This window comes from Phyllobates terribilis, unplaced genomic scaffold, assembly GCF_046119375.1.
Source record: "Phyllobates terribilis strain yellow unplaced genomic scaffold, ASM4611937v1 Scaffold_110__1_contigs__length_5578470, whole genome shotgun sequence".
Classification (NCBI taxonomy): Eukaryota; Metazoa; Chordata; class Amphibia; order Anura; family Dendrobatidae; genus Phyllobates; species Phyllobates terribilis.
Window position 1 is genome coordinate 4,136,539 of NW_027362870.1, and position 23,039 is coordinate 4,159,577.

A 23,039-nucleotide genomic window follows, 5' to 3' on the forward strand; every position below is an offset into this window, starting at 1 on the left:
AAAGATAGATGTTTTTCCTGTATCAATTTATTCAGTGGAATCCTGCTGTTTGTATAGATGAGTCCAGTGGGCGGTCCTACTAGTGATTGACAGCTATCTCTGCCTGCATGGTCATACAGGGAACTGTCAATCACTTAGTAGGACCGCCCACTGGACTAGTGTACATACGGCAGGACTTTTCACTGCATAAAATGCCAGTTTTGCTGACTCTCTTCCCACAGATATGTCTATCAGTCTGATCAACTTCTCTGCTCTACAACACCCCCTACAGATCTTATACCATTTCAGCATGACAGGTTCCTTTAATCACCTGCAGATGACATAAGTAGCCATGTTCTGTGTGGCTTACGGAGGGGCTTGATTGCTTGTCAGCTTCAAACAGGTTTCATTTCTTCTGATTCGTTGGAGCCGAGTTCTAAACTGTATTAAGAAATTCATTTCTCTGTTTATTTCTATTAGATGTCGGGGAAGCTTGGAACAAAATGTGGAAAGTGTTCTTCAAGAAGTTGTCAGGAGCCTTCCACCGAGAGTACGGACTAATGCGGCTCTATCCATCTTCTCTTTATTAAAGGGAACCTGTCACCTTGGAAAATGCTATGTACCTGCAGGTATAGGGTTAATCTGCAGATAAATATTGTTACAATGCTGCTCTGCCGCCTTATTGATAGTGTAGGTACCGGGAGAAAATTAACTTCTTTCCTCCCTGCAGCCGCCGGCCTTCACTCATCGTTGTGCACGGAGCGGCTACAGTCTTGGATCACAGCACCGCTCGCTATATCAGGGGCGACGGCTGTAAACCCGGCCCGGATTTTGATTGACAGCTTGCTCTGCACAGATGCGCTGCAGAACCACTTAGAATCTGAGTGAAGGAGTAGTATGTTCACAGATAGAGAACATGGCTCATCCACGTGCGGATCTGCTCCACGTCCGATTACATATTTGTGGGAGAAACCCTAGTGGCAGCCTCATATTTCTGACATGGATCCTCTAGCACTATTTGTGAAACTGTGGCTCCCAGCATAACTTGATGAGAGACCGTCAGTCTGCTGGGACCTGTAGTTTCACTACAGCAGGAGTGTCACAAGCTGCGGACCTCCGCTCACTCCAGCACTGGTCGGCATTTTCAGCACGTGAACGTACGCTATGCTTTCTAGAGACACAAGGGTGTAGATCATTTTATCAAACCCTTGACTGTAAGTTTACTGAACCCTAAGTGGATTATACTGTTCCCACTGTTTCAGTTTTGGACCATTTAAGGGGAATTTAAAGGGTTCTGGCCACTGATTTTCCTTAAAGGGGATCAGTATCCCTGTATGTCTTTGTATATACTTGATAAAGACCTATAACAGGTCGAAACGTTATGTGATGGCGGAATAAACTTTGTCTTTTGGAATTCATCACTCTGGACTGAACGCTGTTACTTACCTTTATCCCCCTTAACAGGATGTCTTATTTTTGTGTTTTAGTCCCAAGATTGAAAAGGGCAGCCCTCTTAAAGCCCTGCTGTTTGACTCCACGTTTGATCACTACAGAGGCGTCGTAGCAGCATCGCCCTGTGTGGAGGTGACGTGTGTAAAGGCAATAAATCGTGTCTGCCCACTCTGGCAAGTGCTATGAAGTCAATGAGGTTGGCATACTGACCCCAGAGGAAGTGCCAGCCGAAAAACTAAGTTTTTTTTTAATAATTTTATTAGCCTTTCCCTCTGTCTTCACCAATCAGCCCTCTGTATTGATGATCAGATCAAAGATGTAGACAGGGATTGTCTCACGCTGCATCTCCTTACTGATTGTATCACTGAGAAGACAGAAGCTGCCCCATCCCATTCTCCAAGAAATGCAGAACCCAATGCATCTGCTGTCCGTGATCCGCTTATTGTCAGAGGACATCATTAGGGACTGCATTTTCTCATTGCTTAAGAAATTGTTGGGGGATCCTGCTAATTGCTGAATAATAAAACTGCAGCACCGCTTCATTTAAAGCAGTGTTTCCCAAACTCCAGTCCTCATGGCCCCTAACAGGTCAGGTTTTCCCCCCAACAGGTCAGGTTTTCAGGATTTCCTCAGTATTACACATGTGATGAAAGTATCATCAAGGAATCAGGAATTCTCTCACCTGTGCAATACTATGGAAATCCTGAAGACATGACCTGTGGGGGGCCGTGAGGACTGGAGTTTGGGAAACACTGATTTTAAAGGGACTGTCAGCACAGAATGACTGTTGAAACCAAGTACAAGCGCTCCGTGGATCACGGCGTGGGCCAATCCTTTATATACACCTTCCCACCTGCTTGTTTTACCTCTGTCTCCTTCCTTCTCTAGTTCTATGAAGCCAGAGCTGTCAATCAAAGAAGAGGAGGGTGTGGATAGAGGGAAAACAAGCAGGTGGGAAGGTGTATATAAATGATTGGCCCCGTCATGAAGCACCGAGAGTTGGGGCTTAGTTTGAACAGTCATTCTGTGCTGACAGTCCCTTTAGGTGGACGAGATCCAGATGCAGCTCATTTCACCGCGTAAGGCTGTGTGCCCACTATGCGTTTTTTAAGCGTTTCCGCAGTGGCAATTCCGCCGCAGGCATGCTTAAACGCTTGGTAGAAGGTCTGCAATGTTCCCCAATGATAATCCGCACGTGCTGTGCACATGCTGCGGAAATTTCCGCTGCGGATTATCATTGCGTAAAAATCCGCAGCACTACCAATTATTTTGCGTAAGTGCGGCGTTTTTGCCGCCATTGACTGGCATTGAATCGCTTAATATCCGCGTGACTACATGTGCACATGCGGATGTTAAGCGATTCAATGTGCGGATGGTACCCGGGTCTGGAGAAGAGGAGACTCTCCTCCAGACCCCGGTACCATAGTTCCTGTTAAAAAAACAAAGAATTTAAAATAAAAAATAAACCTTATACTCACCTTCTGATGGCCCCCGGTCTCCTTAGTGATGCGTCCTGGCTCCCCGGCGGCTCGCGATGGTCTAAAAGGACCTTTCATGACGTCATTTAGTCATGTGACGGGTCGCATCGGATAAGGAGACCGGGGGCCATTGGAAGGTGAGTATAATGTTTTTTTTTATTTTTTACCATTTTTATTCTTTTTTTTAACTAACTTGGTCACACTATATAAAATCCATGCCGGTTGCATGGATTTATATAGTGTGACCAAGTTGTCAAGCACTTTTCCAAGTGATGCTAAAATCGTTTGGAAAGCGCTTGACAACCCGCATGCGAAATCGTATGTGCAAAACGTGTGACAAACACTTGTCCCTGGCTGGAAAAAACGCATGTAAAATCCGCATGCCAGGGAGATACAGAAACGTTCAGGAAAAAACCGGAGCATTTCTGCATCGTGGGCACATAGCCTTAGAGTGCCGCTGTGCAGGCAAAGACAGCATCCCCCTCTTTCTGAGAATCAGTGGGGCTTGAAGGGGTACGGCTCCCCATCAGTTATAAAGCCATGTCATGTCATCAGTCATATGAGTGTTATGTGGCAATGGCATTGTCTTGACAGCCAAGGATCCTACTGAAGGCCTCCATGTCTTCCATGATTGTACAACTATGAAGCCCGTCCCATAACTGGGATTAATATCAGATTGGTCATTTTACTCTACACTGTAGCGGTAAAGCCATTGGATGTTTTCGGTGACCTGAGCCTGCAAAGTTAAATTCTCCCGTTACATCATTTTTGGCTTCACCACATCTGTTCGTGTTAAAACTAAAAAAAATATCTTCTAGAAATCCTATCGAGAGGATGATGGAATGAAAAAGAAAAAAAAAGATGAAGCGGCAGAATCTCTGGAGTTTATTTTGTTCACTTTGCCTCACCAAGAAAAGTAATAAAAAGATCAGAAAACATTTATAAAAACTACAGCTCTAACTGCAAAAAAAGCCCAGATACAACGAATCTACTGGAAAAAAAGCCCAGATACAACGAATCTACTGGAAAAAAGCCCAGATACAACGAATCTACTGGGAAAAAAAGCCCAGATACAACGAATCTACTGGAAAAAAAGCCCAGATACAACGAATCTACTGGAAAAAAGCCCAGATACAACGAATCTACTGGAAAAAAGCCCAGATACAACGAATCTACTGGGAAAAAAGCCCAGATACAACGAATCTACTGGAAAAAAAGCCCAGATACAACGAATCTACTGGAAAAAAAGCCCAGATACAACGAATCTACTGGGAAAAAGCCCAGATACAACGAATCTACTGAAAAAAAAAGCCCAGATACAACGAATCTACTGGAAAAAAAAGCCCAGATACAACGAATCTACTGGAAAAAAAGCCCAGATACAACGAATCTACTGGAAAAAAAGCCCAGATACAACGAATCTACTGGGAAAAAAGCCCAGATACAACGAATCTACTGGGAAAAAGCCCAGATACAACGAATCTACTGAAAAAAAAAGCCCAGATACAACGAATCTACTGGAAAAAAAAGCCCAGATACAACGAATCTACTGGAAAAAAAGCCCAGATACAACGAATCTACTGGAAAAAAAGCCCAGATACAACGAATCTACTGGGAAAAAAGCCCAGATACAACGAATCTACTGGAAAAAAAGCCCAGATACAACGAATCTACTGGGAAAAAAAGCCCAGATACAACGAATCTACTGGAAAAAAAGCCCAGATACAACGAATCTACTGGAAAAAAAGCCCAGATACAACGAATCTACTGGAAAAAAAGCCCAGATACAACGAATCTACTGGGAAAAAAGCCCAGATACAACGAATCTACTGGGAAAAAAGCCCAGATACAACGAATCTACTGGGAAAAAAGCCCAGATACAACGAATCTACTGGAAAAAAAGCCCAGATACAACGAATCTACTGGGAAAAAAGCCCAGATACAACGAATCTACTGGGAAAAAAGCCCAGATACAACGAATCTACTGGGAAAAAAGCCCAGATACAACGAATCTACTGGGAAAAAAGCCCAGATACAACGAATCTACTGGGAAAAAAGCCCAGATACAACGAATCTACTGGGAAAAAAGCCCAGATACAACGAATCTACTGGAAAAAAAGCCCAGATACAACGAATCTACTGGAAAAAAAGCCCAGATACAACGAATCTACTGGGAAAAAAAGCCCAGATACAACGAATCTACTGGGAAAAAAAGCCCAGATACAACGAATCTACTGGGAAAAAAAGCCCAGATACAACGAATCTACTGGGAAAAAAAGCCCAGATACAACGAATCTACTGGGAAAAAAAGCCCAGATACAACGAATCTACTGGAAAAAAAAGCCCAGATACAACGAATCTACTGGGAAAAAAAGCCCAGATACAACAAATCTACTGGGAAAAAAGCCCAGATACAACGAATCTACTGGAAAAAAAAGCCCAGATACAACGAATCTACTGGAAAAAAAAGCCCAGATACAACGAATCTACTGGAAAAAAGCCCAGATACAACGAATCTACTGGGAAAAAAGCCCAGATACAACGAATCTACTGGAAAAAAAAGTTTTATAGCTTTTAGAAGGCAAGGATAAAAACAAATTGTAAAAGTGAAGATTATACCACATGCACTTTGTCACCCAAGGATCTGCATAAACTGCAGCCGGCCCATCTCAGCACCACTTCTTTTGTTTGTGCTTTTTCCTTATTGCTTTCTGTGTCTTTTTAAAAGGGTTTTTCCATCATTTTTTTAAAGTAATTTTTTCCGATATCCAAAGCATTTAAAATTGTGTACGACCCTGTGCAGGATATAATAGAGCGACACTTTAGCACACTAGGAATATTCTTATAGTGCCACTAGATGGCGCTCTAATCCTGCATGCAGTACTGATGCTCCTGTCTGCTGCTTTCTAGGAATATACATGTGTGTTTGGTGCCCAGGAGAGAGCAGAGCTGAAAGGGGAATCTGTTATTAAAGCAAATAAAATGTCAATATTGTGTTATGGAAAGTTCTGCAAATTAAAATACAATTTTGTGTTTTTATTGCCATTCAATACAAATCTGTTGTGGCCGCATGATGGTTCTCAGCTGGTTACAGTGCGATTAGCAGAGCTCTCTGATGTGGTATTTAGGCTCTGGGAAGTTATAACATATATGTTGATAGATCCAAAATAGTTTTACATCCAAAATTCAGTGCTGACTAATCTCACAGCATTTCTGACTTAAATGAATGTAACTAGATGAAATACTATTTTTGCTGCATGCAGCCACCACCAGGGGGAGCTGTTGACATGTGATTATGTACAGCTAGTATTGGACCCAACCGCAGCAGTAGAAGTCTGTCTCCAGTGAGCGCCCTCTAGTGCCAGCTGTATATAGCTGTAGTGAACTCATGCAGTGCTGGGTCTCAGAGCCGTTGCTGCCTTCTTTTATGGTAGATTTGTACCTGATATTCAATGTAGAATTTGATGAATCTGCACTAATTGTGAATATATATTACTCTCATTGTTTCTAAGATATGCTGGGCAAGTAGGTTATCTAATGGCTGGGATGAAGGACGCACAGGAAGCACAAATAGGAGACACTCTGCATTTACTGAAGCAGCCAGTGGCTCTGCCCGGCTTTAAGCCTGCGAAACCCATGGTGTTTGCAGGTGAGTTGAACCCTAATACAAATTAAATGGTCCCTGTACTTGATCTCATTCGATAGATAATGTGCAAAATCCCTTTATAAAGTTCAATTAAGTTGGAGTTACTTTTCAGGGGTTAGATAACCTAAAAGTGTCGGCCGGTAGGGTCTCCCTTCTGTCTAAGTGTAATTTGTCTCTAGCAGCAGAAACCCCCCTATATGGATTACCGGAAGTGGGGCTTGGCCTTCGTCTCTCTGCTCCTGCCTGTCAAACTGTATACGCAGGCATAACAGAGATTCAGTCTTTCAGTTAACTGTAGGCATCTCATTAAGCAGTGTCGGAAGCAATGCATGCTGAGTAATGAGAGAAAGGATGTCCCGGGACCTATAGTGCTGACAGAATGCTGATAAAGAGCAATCGTCCACTTCAAAAGAGTGGATGGCAAGTTACAGAGCATGTGTATTGGTACTGTTCCAGGACATACTGTTTTATCTACAGTCCATTTAGAATCAAAACTCTGTTCTACATAATATTGTACATGGAACAGAGTATTATGCCAATGTAACTGCAACACGCATCGAAGTCAAAATCTCAGCAGAATTACACCTATAGCCCCCTCAGACTATGCAAAACACCAATTGAGCTTTAACAACTTCAGCTCAAGTGCTCAAAAACTGTGTAACGGGGTCAGAAAGCTATTGTACAGTATACAGTATATATTTTATTAGCGTAATATTAAAACCTGTATTACAAGAGCACTTAGTTCAAGATTCAGCCTCCAGATGGCGTGACATCAGAGATTAGACCCATCTGCAAGAGCGTCCTCAGCAATGAATATATAGTCAATCACAAGGACTAGACGTGTAATGGATCAGTACAACAGTATAACGAGTGTTGTGTAGAGATGAGCGAACCCGAACTGTAAAGTTTGGGGTTCATACCGGACACCTAGTGTCCAATGCTGAACTCCGAACACTGGCAAGTCCGTTTTAAGAGAGAGAGACCTCTTAGGCCTTACTACGACCATTTTACAGCATCAAAGTTTGTGTCTCCATTGTCTTCTATGGGGTTCGGGTTCAAGTTCTGGTACCCGAACCGAACTTTGGACTAAAGTTTGGTCGAAACCGAACATCCACGGGGTTCGCTCATCCCTAGTGTAGTGTAAATTCTACTTATTTTGCGCCTGAGTACCAGTAATGAGGAGATCCTTACCCATTATGTGCCTGCCACTCCCCTAAACACGCGTTTCACTTTTTTAGCTTCTTCAGAGGGTCACAGAGTATACCAAACACTGCCCCCCGGGCACCAGATGTAACCCACTGTATCAATTCCTTTAAGGCTAAAGTTACAGCTATAGAATAGATTGACCTTGACAATTCAAGTGCTTTCTTGTGGGAAGTATGTGCACCTCCCGATCATTTCAGTGGAGAGCGACCATTCCCAGCCACCTCTATTGAGAATCCATGACAGACACAGGCGCTGTACCCTCGCCTGTCACACTTTAGTAATCCTACTAATTCCTTGTAACAGCCAGGAACGCCTCCATGATTGGATTAGGAACGGTGATCACAGAGTAGATAAATGCCAGAGAACCTTTATTCTGCAGCCGCATTTTTCATCCCATTAGACTCGGCCTATTTTACAGAAGCCGAGATAATTGAGGAGAGATGTAAGGAAGGAACCTCACGATCCTCCAGGACTAGTCAGCTCAGAGCCGTGACGTGTGGACAAGGTTTTTCTACATTGTCAGGAATTTAGGGAGCGCTGCAGCAAGGGGGTTGGTAATGACACGCCACCGTGACACATAATGCATGGACTGTCTCCTCTCATTTGTTCTTTGAAGCTTGTTTTCCTCGTGAGTGATGCTCGGCACATGAGAAAAGCCCAAACAATTAACATCAAATGGGTTTTCTGCGATTTGTAAAATCCTGCACCCCGCTGATCCCCCGCTGCGGCTCCCCATAGGTGTATTATAATGAGGGCAATCTGGGCTACCGCCCGGGGCCTTGGGTCTCCAGAGGGCCTGGGGCTCCGGGGTGTCTATGGCCGGATTGCCCTCATTATATGCGCAGCCCCGCGGCACATACCGGCAGACAGTGGCGGGGGGGGGGGCCCGGACCACTCCCCCAGCAGTGGTGCACAGCCGCTACTTCTTCATCGGCCGGGCCAGCACTGCAGCAGTTAACTTCCCTGTGCTGGCCCGGCCGCGTCACTGCTAGGAGACACGGCCGTGTCTCCTAGCTGTGACATCACGCAGTGCGCGCCCGGCCTGCACTGCTACTTACCACCGGAGAGGAGCAGGAGCCAGGAGGACTGGAGCCGAGCCGGGGGATGGTGAGTGTGTGTGTGTGTGTGTCTGTCTGTGTGTGTCTGTGTGTATGTGTATGTATGTATGTATGTATGTGTGTGCAGGCAGATATCATTGTGTGATGTCTGTTTATATGTATTTTTGTGTTTCAAATGTGTTTATGCGTGTATGTATATGTCTGTATATGTTTGTGTGTGTGCGTGACTGCGTGCGTGACTGCGTGCGGCCTCCTGCTGAGTATAGATGGCGCCGTGCGGCCTCCTGCTGTGTATAGATGGCACCGTGCGGCCTCCCGCTGTGTATAGATGGCTCCGTGCGGCCTCCCGCTGTGTATAGATGGCTCCGTGCGGCCTCCCGCTGTGTATAGATGGCTCCGTGCGGCCTCCCGCTGTGTATAGATGGCACCGTGCGGCCTCCCGCTGTGTATAGATGGCACCGTGCGGCTCCCTGCTGTGTATAGGTGGCACCGTGCGGCCTCCTGCTGTGTATAGGTGGCACCGTGCGGCCTCCCGCTGTGTATAGATGGCACCGTGCGGCTCCCTGCCGAGTATAGATGGCTACGTGCGGCCTCCTGCCGTGTATAGATGGCTACGTGCGGCCTTCCGCTGTGTATAGATGGTGCCGTGTGGCCTCCCGCCGTTTATAGATGGCGCCATGTGGCCTCCTGCCGTGTATAGATGGCTACGTGCGGCCTTCCGCTGTGTATAGATGGCGCCATGTGGCCTCCCGCCATTTATAGATGGCGCCGTGTGGCCTCCTGCCGTGTATAGATGGCGCCGTGCGGCCTCCTGCCGTGTATAGATGGCTACGTGCGGCCTCCTGCCGTGTATAGATGGCTACGTGCGGCCTCCTGCCGTGTATAGATGGCTACGTGCGGCCTCCTGCCGTGTATAGATGACTACGTGCGGCCTCCTGCCGTGTATAGATGGCTACGTGCGGCCTCCTGCCGTGTATAGATGGCTACGTGCGGCCTCCTGCCGTGTATAGATGGCTACGTGCGGCCTCCTGCCGTGTATAGATGACTACGTGTGGCCTCCTGCTGTGTATAGATGGCTACATGCGGCCTCCTGCTGTGTATAGGTGGCTAAGTGCGGCCTCCTGCTGTGTATAGATGGCTACGTGCGGCCTCCCGCTGTGTTTATACGGCGCCGTGCGGCCTCCTGCTGTGTATAGATGGTTACGTGTGCTCAATATTGAGTCATACAATTACCTGCCAGGGACATGCGGATGTGAAGCGTTCTTCACATGCATTTCCGCATGCGGATTGACAAGCGCTTTCCAAGCGATTTTAGCATCACTTGGAAAGTGCTTGACAACTTGGTCACACTATATAAATCCATGCAACCGGCATGGATTTATATAGTGTGACTGTAAAAGAATGGTAAAAAATAAATATATACTTACCTTCTGATGGCCTGCCAACGTCAGCGGTCGCGTGACCCGTCACATGACTAAATGACGTCACGGCAAGTCCTTTTCAGACCTGCCGGCAAGCCAGGACGCATCAGATAAAGACACCGGGGGCCATCAGAAGGTAAGTATAATATTTATTTTTTATTTTATTCTTTTTTTACAGGTTCTATGGTACCCTGGTCTGGAGGAGAGTCTCCTCTTCTCCAAACCCGGGTACCATCCGCACATTGAAACGCATGGAATCTGCATGTACAGATGCAGTGATGCGGATTCCATGTGTTCCAATGCGAGTCAATGGCGGCGAAAGCGCTGCGCTTCCGCAAAATAATTGTTATTGCTGCGGATTTTTCCGCAATGATAATCCGCAGCGGAAATTTCCGCAGCATGTGAACAGCACATGCGGATTATCATTGGGGAACATGGCAGACCTTCTACCAAGTGTTTTTTAAGCGTTTCTGCAGCGGAATTGGCGCTGCGTAAATGCTTAATAAACGCGTAGTGGGCACACAGCATAAAAAAAATTATTATAATTAATATTGTGCCAAATTAATTTCACGTGAACTATCACATGATCTATCACAGGGGATCATGTGACATGTCATACATACAGGTATGTGTGTGTGTGTGTGGGGTGGGGGGCCCGTGTCTTCTAAACTGCCTGGGGTCCTTGCTACTCTTAATCCACCCCTGCTTCTCCCCACACCCACCACCATGCGGCCATACAATAATATAGTATTCGGACTATAAGACGCACCCCCCACTTTCCTCCAAAATTTTGGAGGAAAAAAGTGCATCTTATAGTCCGAAAAATACGGTTTTTATTAAGAATAGGAGATTTATTTATTTTTTAAATGTAGGAACGATTCAATTATTCCCAAGATCTCACCCCATGGATGGATCCTTTGTATTTGCAAAGGAAGGGCATTGCTAACAATAGGAATTCCAGAGAATGGAGGACTTAACTACAACTCCCAGTATGTCCTTAGCAATGGTAAGGAGATACTGGGAGTTGTTACCAGTCATCATCAGACTGTGGACCATATAGGAACCAATGTACTGATTAGATGCAAGCAGTGGAACTATTAAACGTTTAAAAAGTAACTTACATTTTGGGATATATATTACATGATTTAGGTCCTATAATTTTGAGCAGATTAGTGCGAATCTGAGACCCTGATCACTCAGAAGATCTCTTAGAAGTGAAGAGGTGAGGAGACATGACTGTGACTTTCTGCTGCATTTGCTCCGCTCAGTGTACTCTCCTATCTACTGAGCTGCGCTCTTCTAGGAGGTCTTTTAAGCAAAGGAGCAAAGGATTGGGGTCCCCACAAATCTGCTCAGAATTAATGACCCTAAATCACATTAAAAACATCCCAAAAGTTGATTTACTCTTTAAGGTTAATTTACACACACACACACTGTATACGGCGTACGCACCACACACACTGTATACGCCGTACGCACCACACACACTGTATACGGCGTACGCACCACACACACTGTATACTCCGTACGCACCACACACACTGTATACGCCGCATGCAACACACACTCTGTATACGCCGTACGCACCACACACACACACTCTGTATACGCCGTACACACCACACACACACACACACTGTATACTCTGTACGCACCACACACACACTCTGTATACGCCGTACACACCACACACACACACACACACTGTATACGCTGTACATACCACATACACTGTATACGCCGTACACACCACACACACTCTGTATACGCCGCATGCAACACACATACACTGTATACGCCGTACATACCACACACACACATTGTATACGCCGTACGCACCACACACACTCTGTATACGCCGTACATACCACACACACACACTGTATACGGCGTGCACACCACACACACACTGTATACGTCGTACACATCACACACACACTCTGTATACGCCGTACACATCACACACACACACATTGTATACACCGTACATACCACACACACTGTATACACCGTACACACCACACACACACTCTGTATACGCCGTACACACACACACACACACAGTGTATACGGCGTACGCACCACTCACTGTATACGCTGTACTCACCACACACACACACTGTATACGCCATACACACCACACACACACTGTATACGCCGTACACACCACACACACACACATTGTATACGCCGTACTCACCACACACACATTGTATACGCCGTACACCACACACACACTGTATACGCCATACATACCACACACACACTGTACACGCCGTACACACCACACACACACACATTGTATACGCCGTACGCACCACACACACTGTATACGCCATACATACCACACACACTGTATACGCCGTACACACCACACACACACACTGTATACGCCGTACTCACCACATACACTGTATACGCCGTACACACCACACACACACACATTGTATACGCCGTACGCACCACACACACACACTGTATACGCCATACATACCACACACACTGTATACGCCGTACACACCACACACACACACTGTATACGGCGTACTCACCACACACACACACTGTATACGCCGTACTCACCACATACACTGTATACGCCGTACACACCACACACACACACTGTATACGCCGTACATACCACATGCACTGTATACGCCGTACGCACCACACACACACATTGTATACGCCATACACACCACACACACACTGTATACGCCGTATTCACCACCACACACACGCAGTCTGTATACATCATACGCACCACACACACACACTGTATACGCCGTACACACCACACACACACACTGTATACGCCGTACACACCACACACACACACTGTATACGCCGTACGCACCACACACACACACTGTATATGCCGTACACACCACACACACACACACACTGTATACGCCGTACGCACCACACACACACACGCACTCTGTATACACCGTACGCACCATACACACGCACTCTGTATACACCGTACACACCACACACACACTGTATATGCCGTACACAGTGGCGTACTGCCAATGGCGGCAGACCAGGCGACTGCTATGGGGCCCGTGAGCCGAGGGGGCCCATAGCAGTCCAGGGGTGGATATACCGCCACCGGTGCAGCTGCGCCGGGTCCCCACCATGCAGCTGCACCAAGGGGCCCACAAGGTGCAGCTGCTCCCTGCATTCGGCGGTCAGGGAGTGATCCCTACAGCTCCGCTGCTGTCAGGAGGAGAATAGCGGCGGAGCTGGAGGGTTCGTCCTCTACTTCCTCCCTGACCCAGGCGCGCGCAGCTTGATGACGTCATCATGCAGCGCGCGCCTGGGTCAGGAAGAAAGCTGCCGGCAACCAGGAGGATGCTGCTGCAGGGGAGCGAGCTGAGGTAAGTTTTTTTTTTTTTTTTTTACTGAAATGCTGGGGAGGGGATGGGGCTGGGAAGAGCAATAATGGGGCGGATAGAGCTGGGGAGAGCAATGATGGGGATGGTGGGGAAGGGGAGAGCAATGACGTATTGCTGGGAGAGAGCAATGATGGGGGTGCTGGGAGAGAGCAATGATGGGGGTGCTGGGAGAGAGCAATGATGGGGGTGCTGGGAGAGAGCAATGATGGAGGTGCTGGGACAGAGTAATGATGGGGGTGCTGAGAGGAAATAATGGGGGTGCTGGGAGAGAGCAATGATGGGAGTGCTGGGAGAAGCAATGATGGAGGTGCTGGGACAGAGCAATGATGGGGGGCTGGGAGAGAGCAATGATGGAGGTGCTGGGACAGCGCAATGATGGGAGTGCTGGACAGAGCAATGATGGGGGTTGGGAGAGAGCAATGATGGGGGTGGTGGGACAGAGCAATGATGCAGGTGCTAAGAGGGAGAGCAAAGATGGGGGTGCTGGGAGAGAGCAATGATGGGGGTGCTGGGAGAGAGCAATGATGGGGGTGCTGGGAGAGAGCAATGATGGGAGTGCTGGGAGAAGCAATGATGGAGGTGCTGAGACAGCGCAATGATGGGGGTGCTAGACAGAGCAATGATGGGGGTTGGGAGAGAGCAATGATGGGGGTGGTGGGACAGAGCAATGATGGGAGTGCTGGGAGAGAGCAAAGATGAGGGTGCTGGGACAGAGCAATGACGTGGGTGCTGGGACAGAGCAATGATGGAGGTGCTGGGAGAGAGTAATGATGGGGGTGCTGGGAGAGAGTAATGATGGGGGTGCTGGGAGAGAGTAATGATGGGGGTGCTGGGAGAGAGCAATGACGGGGGTGCTGGGAGAGAGCAATGATGGGGGTGCTGGGAGAGAGCAATTATGGGGGTTTCACTTTGCTTGTACTGTGAAGCCTTGTATGTTTTCCGTGTGCACATAGCCTTACAGTTAATTGGGGAGAGTCACAGAGACTGAATAATTTATATTATTGGCCGGTGCAGATTATAGTTAATGGGGGGCACAGTGCTGCTTATCACTTTATATTTTGATTACTAGGTGGTTAATAGTATATTAATGGGGGGGTTACATATCTGTATTCGAGGACGCAGAGCGGGGGAGACACATGTATACATACAATATGTGACCTTGTTATTTTCTAGGCTGGAGATCATCGTGACAAGACGAGACGTGGCTGGGAGATGTCGGCATGAAGGTCTGACCAGATGGAGAAGAAGAAGCAGAAACCGACTCTGATCAGATGAGACGTCAGCGGTAAGTGCCTGGATGTAAATATTATTCTGTATCTGCACTGTGTGACTTGGAGTGATAAATGATAATGTTATCTGTAAAATCCCTTAGGCCACATTCTCACATTTGTGTGAAATGTCCGTGTGCTGCCAGATTTTTTTATCGAATGGTTCACGGACTCGTACAGTTTTATAGATCCATTCACACATCCATGAAAATCACGGATCTGAGAATGAGATCTAGAGGGTCAGAGAATGTCCTGTTCTGATCCGATATTGAGGATTAGAATAGGACATGCTCAATGCAGGGCAGCACACCGACACTGCACACAGATGCAGGAATGTAGCCTTATTATGTATAGCACAGTCCCTTAGTATATAGTGTACTCACTTACTATGTATAGCGCCATCCTTAGTTATATAGTTTCCTCTTTTATTATGTATAACACCCTCCCTTATTATGTACCATCCTCTCTAGTGGCTCACAGTTGGGGGATCATACTGTGTTGGGGTCAGCATACTTTACCCTGGGAGTTGAGGTGGGGTACAGTAGGGTCATTATACTGTGCATGTGGCGGAATTCACCATGGGGGTATTATACTGTGTTTGGGGGGCCCTTTTATTGGCATCACACTTTATGGGGCAATGAAAGAGATCTAGGACATCAGCAGGAGGAAAATTACTATGTAAAGATGGAAAGTTGTGAGATCTGATCTTTGGTGACCCCGACAACTATTTAAATTTTTTTTTTTGGGGGGGGGGGGCAATTAGAGCTTCTGCTATGGGGCCCCATGATTCCTATGTATGCCCCTGGCCGTACATACCACACACACTCTGTATACGCCGTATACACCACCACACACACACACACACACACTGTATATGTCGTACGCACCACACACACACACACACACACACACACACACACTGTGTACGCCGTACGCACCACACACACACTATATACGCCGTATTCACCACACATACCCTGTATACGCCGTATGCAACACCACACACACTGTATACGCCATACGCACCCCCCACACACACACTGTATACGCCGTACGCACCCCCCCACACACACTGTATATGCTGTATGCACCACCACACACACAATGTATATGCCATACGCACCACACACACAATGTATATGCCATACGCACCACACACACTCTGTATACGCCGTATGCAACACCACACACAATGTATATGGCGTATGCACCACACACATTGTATACACCGTACACACCACACACACACACTGTATACGCCGTACGCACCACACACTCTGTATACGCCGTACGCACCACACACTGTATACGCCGTATGCAACACACACTGTATACGCTGTACGCACAACACACACACTGTATACGCTGCACACACCACACACACAGTATACGCCGTACGCACAACACACACACTGTATACGCTGTACACACCACACACACTCTGTATACGCCGTACGCACCACACACACTCTGTATACGCTGTACACACCACACACACAGTATATGCCGTACGCACCACCACACACACAAACACTCTGTATACGCTATATGCACCACCACACACACACTCTGTATACGCCGTACGCACCACACACACTCTGTATACGCCGTAAGCACCACACACACTCTGTATACGCCGTACGCACCACACACACACACACACACACACTCTGTATACGCCGTACGCACCACACACACACACACACACACACTTTGTATACGCCGTACGCACCACACACACTGTATTCGCCATACGCAGCCTCTTGCGTGGTACCACCAGTGGAACACTGTCGCAAACACGCCGCCGCCGGGATCAGCCGAATGATTCACTGACTGCCGCCATCTTTGTACAGGAGGAGCGCATGCGCAGTTTTAATGTGACCGCCGCTATCTGCCTGCACAAAGATGGCAGCGATCTGATTTACTGCGTGGGGAGATAGCTCAAACGAGAGAACACATGAGGGAAGAAGACAGCAGAGGGGTGGAGAGAGAGAGCACACAAGGGGGAGAGCACATGGGGTACACAGGTCAAAGAAGAGATCACATAAGAGGAGAAGACAGCAGATGGGGGAGAGAGAAAGCGCACAGAGGGAGAGAGACAGAGCACAGGGGGGAGACAGCTCAAACGGGACAGCACATGAGGGGAGAACACAGCACAGGAAGGAGAGAGACAGCAGACAAGGGGGAGAGCACATGGGGTAGACAGGTCAAAGAAGAGATCACAGACGGGAGAAGTCAGCACATGGGGGAAAGAGAGAGTGGATAGGTGGGTGAGCACATGGGGGGGAGAGATTCTCAGCGCTGCAAAGCCTGCCCCCATCTTGACATTACTGCCCTCCTGATGCGATAGCATCGGGCCTCCATCTAGTATATACAGTACAGACCAAAAGTTTGGACACACCTTCTCATTTAAAGATTTTTCTGTATTTTCATGACTATGAAAATTGTACATTCACACTGAAGGCATCAAAACTATGAATTAACACATGTGGAATTATATACTTAACAAAAAAGTGTGAAACAACTGAAAATATGTCTTATATTCTAGGTTCTTCAAAGTAGCCACCTTTTGCTTTGATGACTGCTTTGCACACTCTTGGCATTCTCTAGATGAGCTTCAAGAGGTAGTCACCGGAAATGGTCTTCCAACAATCTTGAAGGAGTTCCCAGAGATGCTTAGCACTTGTTGGCCATTTTGCCTTCACTCTGCGGTCCAGCTCACCCCAAACCATCTCGATTGGGTTCAGGTCTGGTGACTGTGGAGGCCAGGTCATCTGGTGTAGCACCCCATCACTCTCCTTCTTGGTCAAATAGCCCTTACACAGCCTGGAGGTGTGTTTGGGGTCATTGTCCTGTTGGAAAATAAATGATGGTCCAACTAAACGCAAACCGGATGGAATAGCATGCCGCTGCAAGATGCTGTGGTAGCCATGCTGGTTCAGTATGCCGTCAATTATGAATAAATCCCCAACAGTGTCACCAGTAAAGCACCCCCACACCATCATACCTCCTCCTCCATGCTTCACGGTGGGAACCAGGCATGTAGAGTCCATCCGTTCACCTTTTCTGCGTCGCAGAAAGACACTTTGGTTGGAACCAAAGATCTCAAATTTGGACTCATCAGACCAAAGCACAGATTTCCACTGGTCTAATGTCCATTCCTTGTGTTCTTTAGCCCAAAGAAGTCTCTTCTGCTTGTTGTCTGTCCTTAGGAGTGGTTTTCTAGCAGCTATTTTACCATGAAGGCCTGCTGCACAAAGTCTCCTCTTAACAGTTGTTGAAGAGATGTGTCTGCTGCTAGAACTCTGTGTGGCATTGACCTGGTCTCTAATCTGAGCTGCTGTTAACCTGCGATTTCTGAGGCTGGTGACTCAGATAAACTTATCCTCAGAAGCAGAGGTGACTCTTGGTCTTCCTTTCCTGGGGCGGTCCTCATGTGAGCCAGTTTCTTTGTAGTGCTTGATGGTGTTTGCAACTGCACTTGGGGACACTTTCAAAGTTTTCCCAATTTTTCAGACTGACTGACCTTCATTTCTTAAAGTAATGATGGCCACTCGTTTTTCTTTACTTAGCTGCTTTTTTCTTGCCATAATACAAATTCTAACAGTCTATTCAGTAGGACTATCAGCTGTGTATCCACCTGACTACTGCACAACACAACTGATGGTCCCAACCCCATTTATAAGGCAAGAAATCCCACTTATTAAACCTGACAGGGCACACCTGTGAAGTGAAAACCATTTCCGGTGACTACCTCTTGAAGCTCATCAAGAGAATGCCAAGAGTGTGCAAAGCAGTCATCAAAGCAAAAGGTGGCTACTTTGAAGAACCTAGAATATAAGACATATTTTCAGTTGTTTCACACTTTTTTGTTAAGTATATAATTCCACATGTGTTAATTCATAGTTTTGATACCTTCAGTGTGAATGTACAATTTTCATAGTCATGAAAATACAGAAAAATCTTTAAATGAGGTGTGTCCAAACTTTTGGTCTGTACTGTATATATATTACATATTCTACAAGCAGGGCTTGTGGATTGTCCATTATTATAATATACAACATATAAAGTGCAGTGCAGGAGGGGAAGGCGAAGGACATGACTAATCCCCCCAAATATTAATGATAGTGTGTAAAATAATCACAGGCTGCAATTACCCACAATGTTTTTTAGTTTTGTTTTTTTAAACAATTAAAATCAACTTTTTCTTGTGGTTGTAAATGTGAAATAACAGTGAGAGCCATGATGACATCACAATGCACATGACATCATAGACATGACAGCTGGAGTAGAATGTATGAAGCTCTGCACCAGAGCCATCTTGTGTCACTAGGATCTGACAGCTGGAAGGGGACGAGTCCAGGTAGGGAGCACATTACTTTTAAGCTTTGGTATACTTATAGCGTATCCCCCGGATTTATCATGGATCGCCAGAAACGCTCTGTAATAAGACATTTTCAGGACCACCCCTTACCTAAATGAGGAGTCACTGATGATCTGTTGATATTAACAAGTATGGCAGCTAAACCCCCAGCAATGAGCTGCTATATTGCTGGGGAAGCAGCGTTTTCCATGCCCCTATAGCAGGAGGATGACAATGTGATGATACATATTTGTTGGGGGTCTTCCAGCTCTTTGCACTGGCTCCCCACTATGGCAGACTACAATGGCGCTCGCCCCCTATGTCACCCCTATGCTCTAGTAAGGCATGTAGATAGGGGGGGCTCAAGTTGGGACATCTTTATGGGGCTCCATTTTTGGATCGTTTTGCCATTGACGTGGTAGAATTACAGCACTTTGTAACAGAAATTTAGTAGCGTATGCCATCATTCTCTGTTGTCAGCTCTTTTGTTCCTGTTGAATTCGGGGGGACATTGGAGTTGTAGGTTACTGGGGTCAGGGATGGCAGGATGGGGTCCTGGGTGTTATTTTAGTACATAGAGCAGTAGGTAATATAGATAAAATAAAAGGCTCCTTTTAAATGTGCCTCATAGAATTATAAAATGAGGTCGGGGTTTTGTCTTTTTATTGAATTAATTTTTTGTTGATGTTGTAAACTGGATCCATAAAAAGCAGTGAGAGTTTTAATGACATCACCGGGCGCGTGACATCATCGACATCCCATGACATCACAGATGAAATAGAATGTGCACATTTCTAAACCGGAATCATTTTATGTCTTTAACCCCGGACAGCTTGAAGGAGACTGGTCCAGGTAAGCGTCTCTTCACACAATCTTGGGGTCCTGTTTACACATCATGTAGCTGGGGGTGTTTGTGGTGAAGTTCAGCACTGCACCATTTTGCCCCCCAAAAAATCAGAGCCCACACATCTGTGTCATGTGCTTATTGCTGTGATTGTCAAGGTGATGCCTTTAGGGATCGCTGACACTGCTGAGTAGCCGGCATATAACTCGGATGAGTATAGCACTCACTCCAATGTTATACTATGGGGCAGTGCCAACTAGTGTTTATTTTCTCATGCCAAGTCGGCATGAGAAAAATATTGCTGCATGCTGCAATTGGCAGAGTATATCAGACGACGCGCCCATACAAGTCTATGGATCCGTGAAAAACATCAGACTGCACTCAGATGTCATCCGAGTGCAGTCCAATGTGCGCCGGCTGACTCACACAATTAAGAAGATGAAGAAATTAAATGCTCCATCTTCTCCACACCTGTGATCCGAATCTCGCATGCGAGAGAATTGGATCACAAACACAATATTGTTGATATTTTCCATTGAAGTAAGGCCCCCCTAAGGCGAAGGTCTGGACAGTAAGAAACCCTTCCAGTGTCAATGACCACCTAATGGTTCAAAAATATCTACCCCACTTTTTGCTATAAAGTGTAGATTGAGCATCCCAGAATGCCAAAGGGGATCCAGAAACCAGAATATTTAATACCTTATTTCAATCAGACTTCACCAATCTTTTTTTTTTTTGGTTTGTCCCATAGGGCGGAACGTTAAGTCGTCTGAAGAAACGCAGTGAGAAGGCATTCGTCTTGACTAGCGGAGAGGTTACTCCTTTTCTACAGGAGTCTGACAGGTAAGTGGACATTTTATCTCATCCATCAATTCCTCCCCTTGTAGATTTATTGCAGAATTGCCGTTTTAATCACCCAAAAAGCACATTGACCGGATATTTAACCAACTCACCACTTAGTTCAATCTAGCAATTTTAGGACTTCAATCCTGAAATACTTATTGGGTATAATGGCTTCACCGACTTCATTTCTAATATGTCCATTTTCCAACTTCAACCAAGCGGATATGCTGGTCTTGGAATATTTTCACTAGAACCGGTATAACTCCGTCCATCATGCTCCTCCAGTTAGGAGGATAGACTGGGACATTGATGGTTTATCAGCCCCACACTGGCGAATCCAGATCCAACTTCCATTAGGAGGGCAGACTGGTATACGGTGGGGAAAAGAAGTATTTAATACACTGCCGATTTTGCAAGTTTTCCCACCTACAATGAATGGAGAGGTCTGTAATTTTTATCGTAGGTCACTTCACCTGTGAGAGACCAAGTTTAAAAATAAAATCCAGAAAAATCACATTGTATGATTAACATTACATAATTCATTTGCATTTTATTGCATGAAATAAGTATTTGATACAATAGAAAAATAGAACTTAATATTTGGTACAGAAACCTTTGTTTGCAATTACAGAGGTCAGATATTTCCTGTAGTTCTTGACCAAGTTTGCACATAATAAAGCAGGGATTTTGGCCCTCTCCTCCATACGGATCTTCTCCAGATCTTTCAAGTTTCGGGGCTGTTGCTGGGCAATATTGAGTTTCAGCTCCCTCCAAAGCTTTTCTACTGGGATCAGGTCTGGAGACTGGCTAGACCACTACAGGACCTTGAAATGCTTCTTATCGAGCCACGCCTTAGGTTGCCCTGGCTGTGTGTTTCGGATCATTGTCATGCTGGAAGACCCAACCACAACCCATCTTCAACCTGCTTACTGAGGGAAGGAAGATACATGACCCCATCCATCCTCTCTTCAATACATTGCAGTCGTCCTGTCCCCTTTGCAAAAAAAAGCACCTCCGAAGTATGAGGTTTCCCCTGCCATGCTTCATGGTTGGGAGAGTGTTCTTGGGGTTGTACTCATCCTTCTTCTTCCTCCAAACAAGGTGAGTGGAGTGGACACCAAAAAGTTCTATTTTGATCTCATCTGACCACATGACCTTCTCCCATGCCTCCTCTGGATCATCCAGATGGTTATTGGCAACTTCAAACAGGCCTGGATATGTGCTGGGGTGAGCACTGGACCTTGTGTGCCCTGCAGGATTTTAATCCATGATAGCGTAGTGTGTAACTAATGGTAATGTTTGAGACTGTGGTGCCAGCTCTATTTAGGTCATTGACCAGGTCCTCCCATGTAGTTCTGGGCTGATTCCTGACGTTTCTCAGAATCATCCTTACCCCACGAGGCGAGATCTTGCATGGAGCCCCAGACCGAGGAAGACTTAGTCATCTTGTGTTTCTTCCATTTTCTAATAATTGCGCCAACAGTTGTTGCCGTCTCGTGAAGCTGCTTGCTTATTGTCCTGTAGCCCATCCCAGCCTTGTGTCTTTTATACAGGTAATAAGTTCAAACAAGTGCAATTAATACAGGTAATGAGTGCAGAGTAGGAGGGCTTCTTAAAGAAAAACTAACAAGTATGTGAGAGCCAGAATTCTTGCTGGTTGGTAGGTGATCAAATACTTATTTCATGCAATAAAATGCAATTTAATTATTTAAAAATCATATAATGTGATTTTCTGATTTTTAGATTTTGTCTCTCACAGATGAAGTGACCTACGATAAAAATGACAGACCTCTACACTCTTTGTAGGTAGGAAAACTTGCAAAATCGGCAGTGTATCAAATACTTATTTTCTCCACTGTAGTGCTGTCCAACATGACACCATCAAGCTCATCTTACCACTCCATACCAGGAGGGTAGATTGGGGCATTTACAGTTTAATCACTTTGTGTCCACAAGGCCATCTCTTCCAACTAGGAGCCTTAACTGGACTTACAGTGGTTTTATTCAGCTTATTGCAGCCATGTCCAGCTTGCACCTCCAACAAGGAGAGTAAACTGAAATGTAGATGTTTATCAACTTA